General features: G+C 44.1%; 1 protein-coding gene across 2 annotated transcripts in view; it reads right to left on the bottom strand.

Annotated features, from left to right (window-relative positions):
* SLCO3A1 (solute carrier organic anion transporter family member 3A1) overlaps window positions 1-17,577 on the bottom strand; it is a 266,549-nt gene that overhangs the window by 176,308 nt on the left and 72,664 nt on the right. The gene's annotated exons all lie outside the window — the stretch shown is intronic.

Below are 17,577 nucleotides of genomic sequence, written 5' to 3'. Positions count from 1 at the left end.
CGATCCGTATGGAAGGCGGGGATTCGCCAAGACGGACATCACCGCATATTTCTGATCGGGCCGCACCGATCAGAATAAGGGCCTCTGTGAGGAGACCAGCAAAACATGCACTGTGTGGGGTCCTGAGGACTGACTTTGAGAACCTGTGTATTAGAGTACTATTCTGGGGATAAACACATCCAGACAAAGCACTCTGCCTTCACCACCTGGTAGCCTCTGATGCCCATGACGTAATCACACATGCCCACTCAGCTATCCACATTATCTAGGGCAGGGCTGCAACTAGGTGGGGGGGGGGGGGTCACATGTCATGGATGCTGAATGTGATACAAATTACCCATAGGTGCCTTCAGGGGAGAGATGAAGCTGAGCCAATTTACTGGCTTGCCTCGGATCCGGATGAGAAGAATCCTACTTTCAGTACTGGCTAGTGTTCTAGGACAGCCTGAAGAAGTGTAACAGTTAAAAAGTCACTAATCTTGTCGGTTCTAACACCCTGTCGGGGCTGTCGCTGAAAGGACAATTATTTATATACCACCCCTGCACCGCATCAAGCTGCATTTATGACTAGGCAAGAAATGAAAGCATGTCATTCATCGACTGGGCAGCTGCAGGCGCTAGATCAGCTCCTGGCATGTGATGAATCCACAGAGTGGGTTCAGGGAGCCATTTCCATCAAAATAAAATGACCCTGACAGACGTTCTGCAGGAGAACTCTGTCATTTGCCTCTGGTATGTAAGGATTTGCTGCCTAAGGTACGTTTGGGGCATATTATATCACATTGATCCTCCAAGATCACAGTTGGATTACATTATGTTAAGGGCTTACTTGGGACGTAGTTCTGTAAAGCCGCCTTATTAATAAACCTGCTAAACACTGCTCTAGCGCTGAACTATATTTATCGACATTTCTTGAAATAATATCGCTTTAGGAAAAAAATTCCTAGTACTGTAAACGTGTCACATCTGAGAAGTTTATTTCACATATGGAATAGATTTTTAAATAAAGATTAATACCACTCAATCCGCAGACACTAGGGAAAAATGATGGATGGCATTCCTTAATGCATTACGACCCATAAATCCCTACATCCTTTGATTACTCTTTTTATTAGTGTCCAAAGTTATGGCTAATATAGACAGGACAACACTGGAAGGAATTGCTTTAATTAACCTGCACAGTATTTCAGACTGTCAATTCTCGGAGCCTGCTCCAATAAACTCTCAATACCATTATCAGCAGCTAATCACACCTGATACCGCTCCTCAATAACCATGACGATGAAACCGATCCATGATATACTGAATAGAGGAGAGGAAGCAAAAAGAGTCTGAGGTAAAAATGTACTAAAATGGGAGTTCTTTCTATGGGCAACCAATCAGATGCTATTTATTATCTTCTAGTAGGTGCTAAATAAATAAGTAGATTCTGATTGGTTGCCCATAGCAACATCCCATGTGAAATAGAACTCGTATCTTAAGGTGCCCATACACATGTCTGATTTGGGCCGATTTCACCAGAGAAATCGGCCAAATCTGAGTTTTATGTCTTCCTTGGGTCCAATGCGCGATCCCCAAGTGCATTGGACCTGAGCCGGAGGCGGACCTGCTGCACACAAGATAAATCGGTAGTTGTTTAGTTTCACGGCGGCAGCATGGCCGCGCGTCTGAGTCCCCTTGCGGGACTCGCTTCGCTCGCCCACGCTACGCTCGCCACGCTATCTAAAATCAACTCCATGCCAACGTGGATAGTGGGGGTTTGAACTATCCACGTTGGCATGAAGTTAATTTAGTTTATTTTAGAAAGTTTGACGAGCACTGAACCCGGAAGTAGCGTGCGGCCATGCTGCCGCCGTGAAACTAAACGAGTACCGATAAATCTTATGTTCCGCCATCAGCAGCACATTATGGGTGCTTCTCTGGAGCTTCCATGGAAATCAGGTCTGACTTGTCCTTCGGACAAGTCGTCCTAATGTATAGAAGCCTTTAGTAAATTTCACCCCTTACTCTTCTAAGAATGAAAAGAGATGATATTGCCCACAAAAAACAATCAGATTCTGTCTAGCATTTCTCTGTTGCATTGTAGAAAATGATAGACCAAATTCGATTGGACACTGTGGGTACCATCACTTCATTTCATTTTTAGAAGCTTTAGTCACTTACCCCTGACAATCACGGTCTATGTATTTCCTGTTTTGCATTTTCAAATATTGCTAGCACTATATAAACCCCACTAATAATTGTGTACATCAATTATAGTTAGCAAATAACTGTTTTCTGTATACATTAAAATACACCCATGTGCCCGAATGTCCATTAAAGGGAAAATGAATGCTACTAATTACCAGAGCATGAATAAAAAATTAAAAAGGATCCTGCTGGTATTTTTATTTTCGATTTGGAGATGCAAGCTGGCACTACTTTGTGTATTTCGCTTTCGCGCTGAGCCGTGATGGAGAGTGTGCCGAGCGTGACTCCAGCTAACACAGTATTGCTGTTTCAGAAGCCATCTGTAAAGACAAGTGCCAGCAGCATCACATTGCACTTCCACCCTTCTTCAAGTGCAACCTGAAATTTACTGTTGCATATACTGTAGCGTAACCAATCACAGTGAGTAAGTGTATCACAGAACAATGTATCGTTTTCAGGCACAGCTGGAATGGGGTATGAAATACTTCATTAGTTCTACCATTTCATTTATTTAGTTGTGCTGTTGCTTAAAAATTAAATAGGATTGTATTATAACAAGTAGTGTGGCATAAGGAGGGATAGAATGTTGCAGTTTTCGTTGCATAGTATAAAGAGGCGCAGGTGCTACTGGCTTCTATTGTAGACGTCAGTGCAGTGACCCGTACAGTAAGCAATGTGACCACATAAAATTCTCTTTAACCGCTAAATAAAAGTCATGACCACTGTATTAAACAAGGCTAATTGCACCCATTCAAAAGATTTCTAGTTCAAAGGGTTTGCTAGATTTTTTTTCTATTTTTGTCATATCTAGCCTCAAGCTTTGATTGCTAGCACATTATTCTGATACTATACAGGATAGCCCACTTCCTTGGCATCACAAAGTCAATTGAAAATGAAAATAATGCTAATTTAATATTAAAGCTTTAGTTCTTTTTAAAATCCCCATCTCAACATTGATATATCACCAGTACAGGTCTAGTCAGAAAACCCATTCTCCTGTCACATGGACATAGCAGTGGTTGATGTCAGCAGGAATACTGTAGGCCTCTTAACCTGTTATGGCCTGGTTTCTGTCTGTCTAACCTCGCCCCGGTGCTGCCCTTTACCATTTCGCATTGCAAACCTGGGTCAGAGCCAGGTTTGGAATTCAGATCTTTATATAGTGCATGTTTGACCGGGTTATTCCTAGGTTATCTCTGCCTCTCGCCAGATCCTCAGCAGCTCCCTGACCTCTTCATCCCTCCTGTTTGCCATTTTCGTTGGTAAATCAAAGGAAGAAACTCCACAAATTGTATAGTGTGCTTTAACTATTACCTCTTTCCCATAGCAAAAATAACCCAGGTCAACACGGGTCTCTTTGTGATGTGAAAGGGCATTTTCAGATTTCCCAGGTCCAGCAAACCGACATTCCGTCTCAGCTTAAAAGAAACCAGGTTGCTGTGCAGTGTGAACAGGTAACCCTGATCGAGTGAACCAGGGCCCGTTCACACTATGGAGGAGGCAATGCTTGGAGACAGCGACAGCTCCAAGAGCTGCCTCCTTCCCCGCACCCTGATGATGCACCGCCGCTCCGCCCTGTCCCATCTGACCTCAGTGACCGGACATGTGGGGAGCTGCACCTTGCAAATGCCGGGTCAGTCCCGGGATGGACCTGTGTCCAAACCCTGGGTGCCACTCGGCATTTGTGATATGAAAGGGGTATCTAAAGTTTTCTCAGTGCACAACGACCAGGGTCTGATTCGTGTTTAGACCTTTTTTTAACCTAGTTGATATGCTGGGTTATTCTCTTTGGTGCTTTCACACTTCACTTCGATATGGGTCAATTTGGCAACAATTCGGGAATGACCCATGTTGTTTTGGTGATGTGAAAGTGGTAACGTAAAATCTCACGAGCAGGGCCCTTTTCCTGTATGGGTCCTTTCTTCTCTTATACCCCTTTCACAACGCAAAGCTGGATCGGACCCAGGATCTTGATCCCAGGTCCAGCATTTTAACATGAAGTCCGGGTCGCCCATTATACAGAGGGTAACCCAGGTTTAACACTTCTTATAACCCAGGTCGAATTTCCAGGTTGGTCGATCCAGTGGTTAGAATCATGGCATGAGGAGAGAACTTTAAGCTAGAGGAAGGCCATAGACTGTGTTAAATACTGTAGGACCAGAGTACCCCAGCAACCTATTCACCAATGATGGCCTATAATAGGTGCAGTGAGTGCAGCGCACACTGGCCTCTGGGTATAGGGCCTACACTGCGCTCCATCCACACATTCATTATACTTCTCTCTCCAAAGTCCATTGCCGGTGCTGCAGAATTTTATGTGAAAAAGTAGAAGCCACCATTTTCCCGGAGGTTCTACTTGATAGATCAACAGTCAATAGGTCGATCACTATCGATACATGCAAAAGGTTGACATGAACTAGTTCAACATTGGAAAAAAGGGTAACACAAGCAAAAGGTTGACATGTTTCTAGTCGCCATATAAAAAAGTCGACATTCATTTTTCACGTTTTTTTCACCAACATGATCATTCATCGCGATTCAGGTTGACAACTAGTGAAAACAGTAATGTGCCTGACGCATGGTGAGAAAGCAAGCCATGTGAGGGTACATGTTACACTAATTGGGGGACTAATTGGGGTTTTTGTGTGGGGGACATGACCTTTTGCTGTGTTGACCTTTATTCAAACTTGACCTAGTCCGTCTCAAAGTTTTTCATGTGTTGACCTTTTCATCGTTGACTTATAGCAGTCAATTATTGAATGTTGACCGAAAACCTGTCTATATTTCCATCCACACCCTTTCCCAGAGACATGGGCATGTTAATCTGCATTTCTGCCAGCTTAAGGGGTAAGGGAGAGGTTCTACAGAGACTGTTCATGGACCCCTCCTTTATTAAAATGTCCTTACCACCAACAATCATAGGACTGCCACCATATTTTGGCATCCTGCACATTTCTATAGGATTGGCAGGTGCATTGCCATGATGGAGAGCGTGAGTTTTTGGAAATGGCTTCCAGCACTTGCGGTAGGGCATTGGTTGGTGTAACAGTCCCCAGCTACATGTCCAGTCTTGACAACAACAAAAAAGCTTGCCCATATTGCTATAACATCAGAACGTCTATATCTATATCAGCACATCGCCTACTAGGTCCATCGGAACGAAGGTCAAAATGTAGATCCAGGATTCATTGCTTGCCATTAATAATTTCCCAGGCAGATTTGTGTCAACGAATGGCCAAGTATAACAGGCACTACCAATGTAGTAACATTTCCAGCATATGTTTTTAAAAAAGGGGGATATTCAGTCCAGATGAAACAAAGTTTAAGTATCAAAAAAACTGTGCTTGTTTCTTTTGAGGAAAGGTTAAAATAACCGCAATATAAAGCTGGGATGAATTATTAAATAGAAGACATAATTAATAGCTAAAACTATCTTGACAATATTGAATAACACAACTGGTAAAATCACATGAAAATTATAATGCCATGTGCAGCATAACTGGTCATTCTTGATGGACGAATGGATGGATCAGTTGATATAGTCTAGTTCCTATTATGACCTTTGATTCAGGACAATGATAATTGAAGGTGATGGGACCCTACACACTGGCCCTTATTCTGGTTCACTCGGAATGGCAAATTCCTTCTCAAATGGACAAAACCATGTGCACTGGTATAAATCTCTCTTCATATGTGCATATGTTACATTCCCCCCCCCCCCCTGCAGTGCACATGGTTTTGTCCATTGGAGAAGGAATTTGCCTTTGCGAGTGAACCAAGTGAACCAGAACCGTATTCTCTTATGAACTATTCACCACAAGGTGACCTACAGTATTGGATCCCACTCCATTAACTTGCATCAAACACTCCAGGGATCTCTACCACTCAGACACAAGTTTATATAATTGAGAGACTCAATATAGCAGTGGACTTATTGCATATTGGGATCCATCATCTTCAATTATCATTGTCCTGAATCAAAGGTCATAATAGGAACAAGATAAAATATATTTTACTGAACAATCCATCCCAGCTTTATATTGTGGTTATTTAAAAAAATAGTCTCCCTACAATAATATATTGGTACCGCTCTTTGCACGGCAGTGTCTTTTTGTGCCCGATATATTTATACGGTATGAGCTACACCCAGGAAACAAAATATAAAACCCATTCAAATGAGTGAACAGAATGCAGAATGAAGAACATGCATGTGTATACGATATGAGACCGTATTTCCCATTGCCAACAAAACTGTGGGTCCCATTTGAACAATTCACGGTAATTTCCAGAAGTTAAACTGACTCATTTTGGACCCTCGAGCACTGGAAATGTTCCACTGAATTTTATGGTTATGACTTTCAACGTTTTGATATTCTAAACTATTGGCTGATTTATGTCCCACATGTCAAGATGTTTCCCATTTGCTTTTGCTTCTCAAAAACTAGAAAAAGCAAATGTACAGCCTGGGATTTTATATGGTTAAAGAATAAGAAGTACAAAGTACTGTACAATACTTCATTAGAGTATGACACAGGCCTAGAAGTAGAGGATGGTTTTCTCTCGTAGCTACTGGGGTGGGGTGCACTGGCAAAATTTTTGGCAGGGGGGCGCATAATTAATAGTTACGCTACTGACTACATGAACTGGCCGCTGGCCAGAATGTGGGTAAGAGAGGTTTCCAGGCAACTGGACCCTACCCCCTGTGTTCACCTATGACCTAGAAATTAGAATCCAAGTCCTAAAGAGATCTACTGTAACTTCGGGTGGGATGTTGTAACATCCGCTGCCCATTATCGCCAGGCATCGCATTATTAATAACGGCATATGCTGTAACATATGCGGTTATTACCGCAAAGGACAGCTCTTGCGATAAGAGCTGTCCCTTGTGATGCGTTGCCGGTGCTGGACTTCAGGGTCTATGACCCGGGAGTCCATCTGCGCATGCGCAGAGCGTCTGCCGCAGGGCATGCTGGGAGGGATCCGTGACGGATCCCTCACACAGTGCTGCAGTAAGAAGCCCATAGGCTTCTGCAGGGAACCGCCAGCTTTTGCTGGCGATTCCCTCGAAGCGCTAACACTGCGGAGGGGGGTTAGAGCATACAGAAATGCAGTAAAAACCCTGATAACGGGGTTTTTACCGCATTTCTGTGTTAGAGAATCTCCCCCACTATCATTTAGAATTTGTGAGTATATAAGATACACACAAAAAAAAGGTACTAAAAATGTAAAGTTACGGTAATTTAAGCATTTTGACATCAATACCAGAGATACAGATGCACCACCGCTTTTTATTCCCTGGTACCCACAGCAACACTAGTTGTGGCTTACAATGCAGTAATGCAATGGTAATTTACTAGTTAATGAACAACAGAGAGCTTATCATAGTGATCAAGAATTATACAGTCTGTAATAGAAATATTCACAATTTAGATTCTAAAGTGGGTGTTCGGCTTTTAAATAGTAATACTGTGTACTATCATTTGTGTCATTGTTCTTGTGCTTTAATAGGTATTGTCTCTACACTGCAGCACATTACAATCCTGCATTTGCATATCAGTTAATAATGGTGACTGTCTTCATTCTGATTCAGCATGCCAGCCGTCATTTTTTTAATTAGTGGAGCATAATGTCTGGTATCTAGCAATAAATCACTTTATCAGCACATAGAGTTTAATTCCTTTTTCCCCTAGAAAAGTGTTATTCAGAATATTAGCATAAAGGCACAGCGGTACCGAGCTCACCATAACTTGGGAGATGGTTTCATTAAATACAGTAAAAGGAGCTCAGCGTGTGAAAGTAGTGTTTGCTGTATTGGGTCACCAGCATGTTGGTCAACAGTCATTAGGTCGACAGTCATTAGGTCGACAGCATGTTGGTCAACAGTCATTAGACTGTGGAGCCTCAGAGACCTTTCCATCGAAGGGAAAGCCCTTGTGCTGCGGAACGAGATTCTTCCCATCCTGCAGTACACAGCCCAGGCCTGGCCGCCGCCAACTGCGGTCTGCAAGGCCATTACCCGGGCCACTTTCCACTTCATCTGGGGCTCCAAAATGGACAGAGTGAAGCGGAGCATTATGTACAAGGATCCCCTCAAAGGTGGCAAAGGCATTCCAGACATTCCAACTATGCTGAGAGCCTTCTTTGTATGTACTTGCATCCGCAGAACTTTGATTGACAATTGTGCCGGCTCTGCGGGGAACTCCATGTCCCGCTTCTTCCTCCTACCATTGTGGAGGACCCTTAAATGGGACAAGTGGGACAGCTCCATCCCTTACAACTGGACCACTCCGTGGTTCGACCTGGACGTGTCCAAGTTTGTGAGGGAACACCAACTGGAGGGATTGAAACCCGACTTGTGGAAGCCAAAAACTGTCCACAAGCTCATCAGAGCCAGAGACACTATGGAATCGATCCCAGGGCTCCCGGCGGCAACTGTTAAGTTTGTCTGGGAGTATGTGGAGACTGACTAATAGACATAAAGACTTGTCATGGATGGCCATCCAGGGCGGCTTGCCTCACCGGTCATTCATGCACTCCCGAAACTTGTGTAGGTACAGACATTGTCCCTGGTGCCTCGTTCGCGAGGAAACATCTATGCACCTCTTCTGGGACTGCACCTATGCCCAGTTTAAGGACTGTGTGCCCAGGAGCCACCTATCATACTATTCAGTGCTTTATGGACTGTTCCCCGGCACACACACTGTTGGGGCGACCCAGGAAGCCTGGCGCCTTATAAACTGTTTTAAGGACGCTGTGTGGTTTGCCAGGAATCGCCTCATCCTGAGGAGGGAGAGGATGTCCGTGCAGGACTGCCGCAGGCTGATCCACAGCCTGCTCAGAGACTACTCCATCCGGGATAGCCCTGAGGAAGAAGAGGACTAACCCCCCCTTCTTCTGGCCCTTTCCCCATTGAACTGAGTAATAAGAACTGTGACGTGGCCCCACTCCCCCATTTCACGATGTCTGTTGTTTTATTGATGTCCTGTCTATTTATTGCCCTCCCCTTATATGTGTGTGTGTGTGTCTGCTCAATAAAGCTTCGGGCAATGTGACTCCCCCTCCCTCATCCCCCTCCCCTCCACCCATAGTCTTATCCATAGTCCATGATTGTTTAAGGTTAGAATGCATAGTGCATAGCATGTCTTATGGTATTTGATTTCTTATACTGTATTTCATGAAATGTACTATACAGTTTTGCATGTGTGCTGTGTTTTGGCTGTGCTGCGACACAGTATATATGTCTAAATGTTACCGTCTGTTTTTTGCTTTCTTTATGTACAATAAAGATTTGCCTTTTCAATCAAAAAAAAAACAGTCATTAGGTCGACATGCATTTAGGTAAACATGAGTCTAGGTCGACATGCAGGAAGACATGAATCTAGGTTGACATGGATTAGGGCGACAGGGTCATTTGGTCGACATGGGAGTAGGTTGACAGTCAAAAGGTCCGCATGGGGTTTTACACATATTTTTTGTCCCGAATGTCGACACAGTCGATATGGACACTGAAACGTAGCACCGCGTCCCCTCGCATGTCTACCTAGACTCATGTCGACCTAAATGCATGTCGACCTAATGGTGTCGACCTAATGACATCCCCTCAATTGAGGGCATGAACCCTCCTTAGTATAGCCAGGCGGAATGAAAGCGGCATTCGGAGATTTAAGAAGAAGTTGAAGAATGGGATTAACTTGAATCCATGCGCTCAAAAAACAATCTACGTTTCGGGGCTCGGCGGCCCCGACGTCAGGACAGTCATGCATTTAATTGTTTTTTGAGCACATGGATTAAAGTTAATCCCATTCTTAAATTTCTGCTTAAGTCTCCGAGTGCCGCTTTCATTCCGCCTGGCGATAGATAGATAGATAGATTCAGGAAGGAGGCGGCACTCAGGAGACTTTCAAAAGTAACTTTGTTTTCTTTATATATGTATATATATATATATATATATATATATATATATCTCAGCACCACTGCAATGTATGCGTTGTGCAGTGGCGGCATTAACACATACATTGCAGGCGCATTGCAGGCGCAAGCCAGCAATGTATACGTTACCGCTACCACTGCTTACCAATGTATATTATGGTGGTCACGCACACATCGCTGCCGCAGGCCAGCAATGTATGCGTTACCGCTGTCACTGCCTCACCAATGTATATCATGGTGATAACGCATACATTGCTGCTGTATGTGTACTGCAGACCGTGCGCATGCATGGACTGAGCCCTTTTTGTGATCACAGATACGGAACTCTTGTTATCGGTTGTTGCCCGTTTGCTGTCTGATTGACAGCAGCATACATTTTGTGGGGTTCCACTGTCGTATTTTTGGAGTTCAACAGAAGATGCAGGCGTTCCCCAGCCTTTGGGAGTCCCTAGCGCCCTCCTTGCTGCTGCAAACAAGTTGAAAATCATTCGATGATTTCCCTACTTGCTTGGCTACAAATTAAATTGCAGCCGTGCACATGGGCGAGATTCCTCCCCCTTGCGGGGCGTCGTGAGGTGGCGTGTACACGAATATAGGCAGCGCAGCGATCAGTTCTGAATCAGGCCCCCAAACCATAAATGCACTGATTAAAGTGGCCCCTGCTCACACCCTTGGGATTCAAACCCAGCCCATTATGTAAATAGCCTTCTATACAAAAGATTTTCAGCAAAGTCCTTCGCCTCCTGAAAATCTCATTTCCCAATGTGTATGGGCCTTAAAGAAGTCTCCAAAAGAGGCAAGAAGGGAAGGGGTGGAGAGGGAAAGGCTGGAGGTGAGGGCAAAGAATGGATTAGGGATGGCCATCGTTGCCATTGCCATCGATTTCCATTGATGGCAATTCTGTAACTGGCCATCGATAGTACTAAACTATGCAATGGATGACCATCGATATTTTTACATATCGATGGTCATCCATTGTTTTTGATTGATTGGCCAGTGTGCCAATCAAAACACGGGGCGGGGCATCACAGTTGTTGGGGGGCAGAGCAAAAAAAGGAAAAACATAATTTTGCTATTCCATCGATGGAGGGAAACTATCTAGTTCTCCCCCATCGATGGCAAAAGTATTCGACATCGACCATGAACCATCAATGATTTCAAATCATCAGTGGTCGATGGCCATCCGTAGAATGGATCAGGAGGCGGTATAACACTTGCACTTAATGTGGAAGGTACTGTAGCTGGTGTTTATTCTAGTCCCCTACACCTTTTAAAACAAGTGTAGTTACACTTTCCTGTCTGGTGTGTCGAACTCTGCTGTGGTGCTTCTAGCACAGGTCTGGCCTGCACATCAGTGCTGAAATACAGACCACACTGTGCTAGAAGCACCACAGCAGAAAGCAACACCCCCAGGCAGGAAGGAGGAACTGCATGGGTTTCAGAAGATTCGTGGTGCTAGAATAAACACTAGGGACCCGATGCCCCAAGCTTTAAAAAGAGACCATCTGCTAACTGGCATGTATGAAAATGCCAGTTAGGAGCAAATTAGCTGGTTGTTTGTCACTCTCCACTGCGATCACTTTTTGAAGTTAGGTGCATCTGTTCCTAGGTAACAGAGAAGAAGAAAGCTCTAAGAAAGTTAATCAATGTCTTTGCTATCCAATTCTAGATTACAAAAGAGCTATAGGAAGAAAGCCCCTATTATTGCAGAGCACCTTCTCTGGCAGGACCATGAGCAGTAACCCAGCATGCCCCTGTCTCGGTAAAGCTCTACTAGGCAAGCGCAGGGCTATCTGCTGCAGTACCGGTCTCGGGGGCTGATACCACCCTGCCACCACTTTATCACTGTCCAAAGCTTAGCAGATCTGCCCCTATATATCATTGGCATTTATGTCCATGGCTGGGAAAGGAAACGTCTCTCTGTTACAAATGGAAAAATACAGAAAACACAGCAAAGTCATCATATTCCATGTACATGGAAACAAACAATTCCACTGATAATATATACGTATGAGAGAAAAAAGAAAGTCAAATAGATAACGCAAAGTACGTACTGAATTTGAAATGAAATGAAACACAATACAAATGAAAGTCATATAAAGGTTACGTATCTGATAAAAGCAAACAAAAAGTTGGATGATCATCTAATTTAAAAGTTTTCGTTAAAATAACACATTTTTTATGGCGTAACGTTATTTTCATAGGTATTTTATATTTGTAGCTAGAATAATATTTCCTTAATAAATTATAAAACTCGTATGGATTTAGAATTTGTGAACTTCTATTGAATAGTGAAATGCAATCAATAATAGTATGTCAACATTTGGAGTGTCGACATCCTTATGCAAATATATGTATGATATATATGATACCTTCCCCAGCATTTCTCATTTGTGTAAAGTGTGTACTGCGCTGTAAAGTGACTTTTTAAATACAGTTACAGCAGTTTCAGTGAATTTGCATAGATGGGTTCTTAACATTTGTTTCCAAATCAGACACAGTCATCATCATCATTGTGGAACAAAAAAGCACCTCACATCTGTAATGCAATGTCACAATTTCCCTGTCCCCCTGATACCTGGGTTGGGGAATCAGGAATATTCAAAATCTGAATTCCCCCAAAACAGTCGGCATTGTCAAATCAGGAATGGTTGCCAATAGGCTGTTCCAGTCACATCGGAGAAATGGCAGGCATGTGTATTGGGCCTTTACACCAGGGTTATAGCACCTGAACTAAGGGTCCTCAAGTCATGTATGTTATTGACTTCTCACCACCCAAATTAGCTGAACTTTGGATATAGGACTTGATGGCAAAGCATATTTTTTCTCAAATTATCAAAACCATGTGCACTGCAGGTGGAGCAAATGTAACAGTGTGCAGAGAAATTTATTTTGTTTCTGTGCAGGGTAAATACGGCCTGCTTTATTTTTACACTGTAATTTAAATTTTTGCCTAGCAACACCACACCCAAATCTAACTCTTTATACACCTTACATCTGCCCTACCTGCAGTGCAACATTGTTTTGCCCAACTACGATTAGAACTACTGGGTTGGATCTTCTTTCAGTTCAGAATTTGGATTATTAATCAGAATATTGGGTTTTGGATTGCAAAAATGACATGTTTTTAGCTGTTTATTTCCATTATCAAAAAATCCCAAACACCAGATTCGGATTTTAAATCCAAAACATAATGAAATTTAAAACCAAAACACAAGACTCTGTGCACATCTCTAAAAACTATTGGCAGTTAAAAACGGGTGTGGTATAGGGTTCTGACAGTCGGGATCCCGACAGTCATTAGCCCGAAGTCGGGATCCCGACTGGCCGGACTCGCTGCGCTCGCTACACTCGCCACCTATTCTATTCTCCCTCATGGTGGTCGTGGACGGGAACCCGTCCGCCGGTGTTTAAACAGTCGGGATCCCGATGTCGAGTAAATGACTGTCGGGATCCCGATGTCGAGTAAATGACTGTCGGGATCCCGATGTCGAGTAAATGACTGTCGGGATCCCGACTTTCGGGACTCCGTCCGGCACCCGTTAAAAACACCAACTGATGCTTTATTCATGGAGAGATACTAAGTATGTGTGTTTTAGCACAAAAAAATACCTAAATACATGTAATATTTCATTATAAAAATATATACACAATCCAAAAAATGGGGGGAAAAATACATTATATAAAGGGAAGATATTTAGAATTCTCTTTCTAAGCCCATTCCTAGCCCATTATTAGATGGCAACTTGAGTTTCAGCTCATGTTTGGGAAAAAAGCTATTTGCTGTAATATGCTCCTTTGCCTGGTTGCATTGATGGCTTTTAACCTTAATTGGTCCTGTCTTTTCAGAGCTGCTGAGCTTACTCACCTGCTGGGTGTAAAATATGTTATTATCTTTTTTTGGCAACCTTGCTCTATCACTAGCAGGGTGGTAGACTCGTATGTCGTTTTGGAGTCAGGACAAAATGGAAGGCAGAATAAATACAATTACACTTAAAAGCTACAGCACATTAGAATAAAACTGTACTTGCATGTTTTTTTTCTACAAATAAAACAGTTGCTGCTTCTCTGGTCAATGTCTTTGCAAGATGTATGAGGAAACATCTGTATCCAAGCAGAGGCAGAAGTCACAGTGAGCAGAGGAAGAGGTCACAGTGTTAGCGGCTGTGCGAGTGCTGTCTGCAGGTGGGTAGGTTGTGCAATAGTGTTCGGCATATGTGTAAGGGGCATTATGTGTGTCATGTATAAATGCATTAATAATGTGCGACATATGTGTAACAGGCATTATGTGTGTCATGTGTATAAGGGCATTAATAATGTGCAACATATGTGTAAGGGGCATTATGTGTGTCATTATGTGTATGAAGGGCATTAATAAAGGTTGGCATAATGTGTAAGGGGCATTATGGTTATAAGGACATTAATAATGTGTGTCATGTGTAAGGGGCATTACTGTGTGGGGGTACTATTGGGTGGCCATGCCCCTTCCCAGCAAGAACACACCCCTGTTTGGGCTGCGCACAGAATGTGTGCACTGTTTCTATTTAAAATATTGCGGGTAGGAGCACCAAAATGATGACTGCTATGATGAGGGTTGAGGGTGCTGGGAAAGGGGAACAGGGTCAGAGGCGGAACTAGTGGCGTTGCTAAGGGGCACCAGCCAAAATCTTGCCTAGGGCATCATTTAGGCTAGGGCCGGCTCTGATGGTGAGTATCACACTCGCTGAGGCATTTGCATGGGCAGGGGGCAGCATCAGCAGAATGTCCATATGGGGCATCACCATAAAAACGCTGGGCGTTCCGCCGGGAACAAAACCTTTTTTTGATCAGTCTTGAGCGCTTAAAAAAGTAGTCCTGCTGCTACTGAACCTCCAAATGATAGCTCAACACTATACTATACAAGAAACAATGGGGCAGATGTATTAAGCCTGAAGAAGAGATAAACTGGAGATAAAGTGGAGATAACGTGAAAGGAGATAAAGCACCAGCCAATTAACTGTGTTTGAAAATGACAGTTGGGAGTTGATTGACAGGTGCTTTATCTCCTTTCACTTTATCTCCACTTAGTCTCTTCTCCAGGCTTAATACAACTGCCCCAATATATGAAAAATGTTAGGGATTTATCACAGCGTTGTGGGAACGCACACGGGTCAATGCCTGCACAGGTCAGGTGGCTGACATCACATGACCTCAGCGGATTCCCCGTTATTGGCGATCAGCAGAGGAAATACCCGTAAAAGTCAGTTTAGAGAGAGAATCATTTGATGGTCGGCGACCATTGAATGATTTCTCTCCCTTCCCCCGCATGCAAGGGGATTTGTTCTTGTGCAGATCCCCCTGCATGCCAGCAAGGGCAAGCTGGCGGTGGGGGGGCATTCATCGGAGTGACCGGCATCGCTGACCTGGCATGCAGCACAGCCTATTTCTCTTGAAATGAGTGGAGCGGCCATGCTGCATCTCGCCGAGTCCCAGCAGCCGCCAGATCAGCCGCATGGGCACACCATAAGAGTCAGGCAGACAATTAATTGATGGTCATTGAGGGTCCCATTCAGATCAACCTCTTACTGACTGCCTTTTATCACTACATTTTCATATGCATTCTACTATGAATCCCAACTAGTTTGAGGGATGATTACTCCATGTTCGGATTTGTGGGAAAGAATTTGAGTGCCACTGACGCAGAGGCAGATAACTCGAATACATGACACAATTAAAACACCCACCAGGAGCAGTGCAGTTCCACCTCCCGCAACACTTGAGCAGTCAGCAGAAGGTGACAGGTGACAAGTGGCCACATTCTGTAACATGATTCCAATACCAGAGGTTTTCCCATAAAAATATCATAGAGCCTTAGTGTTAACCGAGCAATGTTACAGTATGCCCTATAGTATTGCCCTTTTTCGTTTTATGCCACATGACTCTGCCTATAGCTCACATTATGGGGCGGGATTCTCTAAAATCCGCAGCCCTCTTCGCCGGCCACCGCATTTCTAATGACCGCATATTCTCTAAAATATGCGGTCATTAACGCAAGGGACAGCTCTTGCGGTAAGAGCTCTCCCTTGCGATGCGGCGCCGTTGCTGGACTTCCGGGTCTATGACCCGGGAGTCCGTCTGCGCATGCACAGACTGACGCGCCGGCCGCAGGGCATGCTGGGAGGGATCCGTGACGGATCCCTCACACACCGCTGCGGTAAGAAGCCCATAGGCTTCTGCAGGGAACCGCCAGCTTTTGCTGGCGATTCCCTCCGCAGCGGTGACACTGCGGAGGGAGGTAAGAGAATACAGAAATGCAGTAAAAACCCGGATAACGGGTTTTTACCGCATTTCTGTAATAGAGAATCTCGCCCTATGTCACATTACAGCAACCCCAGTTCAGATTATGCAACATTAAGGTCTTACCAGTACATAACACACAGCTACACCTTTATGAAATATACTACACACGCTACTCACTGAAAATGGAATGTCACACCATTAAGCAGCCTTATCCTACATAGAAGTCTGATACGAGATTATATCCCATTGAATTCTTATCTTATCTCACCGTATTTGCTGATGGTGATGCTCCATCCCTATAGGCAGCTATTGAATCGTACACGGCAGCCCCACGTCTGCTGCAGCTGAGAAAATTGCAGTTTCCATTGAGTGTAAAACAGGGGAGGAGAGGGAGGTACCAACCAGCTTCTACCCAAGGGGGGTATTTCCTAATGAGTGATATTCTGCTTTCAGCAGAGATCTAATTAATTTCAAAACACTTTTCCTTTCTGGGACAATGCTAATCTTGGAGAACTATCCTGGCCCTGTTGCTCACTTCACACGGCTGTAATCCTGAAGACACCTACATTAAGGGGGGGGGGGGGGGGGGAATTAAGGGGGATATTCAATCCCAGGTCCCAACAGTCGCGACCCTGTCCCGCTCTCGGTCCGCTCGACTAATATTCGTCAGGCTGGATTCAATGTCCCGGCTGCCAAGTGCCGGAAAGGGGACGTGTCCACGAAAAACTGTCGTGGATCGTCGAGATATGGCCATTTGCTTGACAATCCACATCAGTTCTCGGCAGAATGGGCCCGACTGCTATTAAAGTTGGGTCCGTTCTGCCGAGATGTCTGTTCAATGCTGTTGGGAAAGACAGCATTAAATAGGCACCCACCGCTATTTACAACGGGGGAATACCCCCCAAAAGTCTGCAACCTACTGTATATGAATGCTGATTAGTTAACCTTTTTATGCCAAGAATGGACCATCCCCAATTGCTTAGATAGTAGAATTTAGTAGACCACTACATGATCTGGGTTTGGACCCCCTAAGACTCTGGACCCCATAGCAATGGCACCCCCTGCACCAACTATAGCTATGTCCATAGAGATCTAATCACTAGTCAAGAAAGTTTCGGCAACATGGATGAAAAGTTCTTTTTAGGTTAACTTTTATGGAGAGTAGAGAGTGACAGTAGA

This window comes from Crinia signifera, chromosome 4 (assembly GCF_055691185.1).
Source record: "Crinia signifera chromosome 4, ASM5569118v1, whole genome shotgun sequence".
Classification (NCBI taxonomy): domain Eukaryota; kingdom Metazoa; phylum Chordata; class Amphibia; order Anura; family Myobatrachidae; genus Crinia; species Crinia signifera.
Note: the sequence above shows the minus strand (reverse complement) of the source record. Positions and strands in the feature narration are given on the sequence as shown.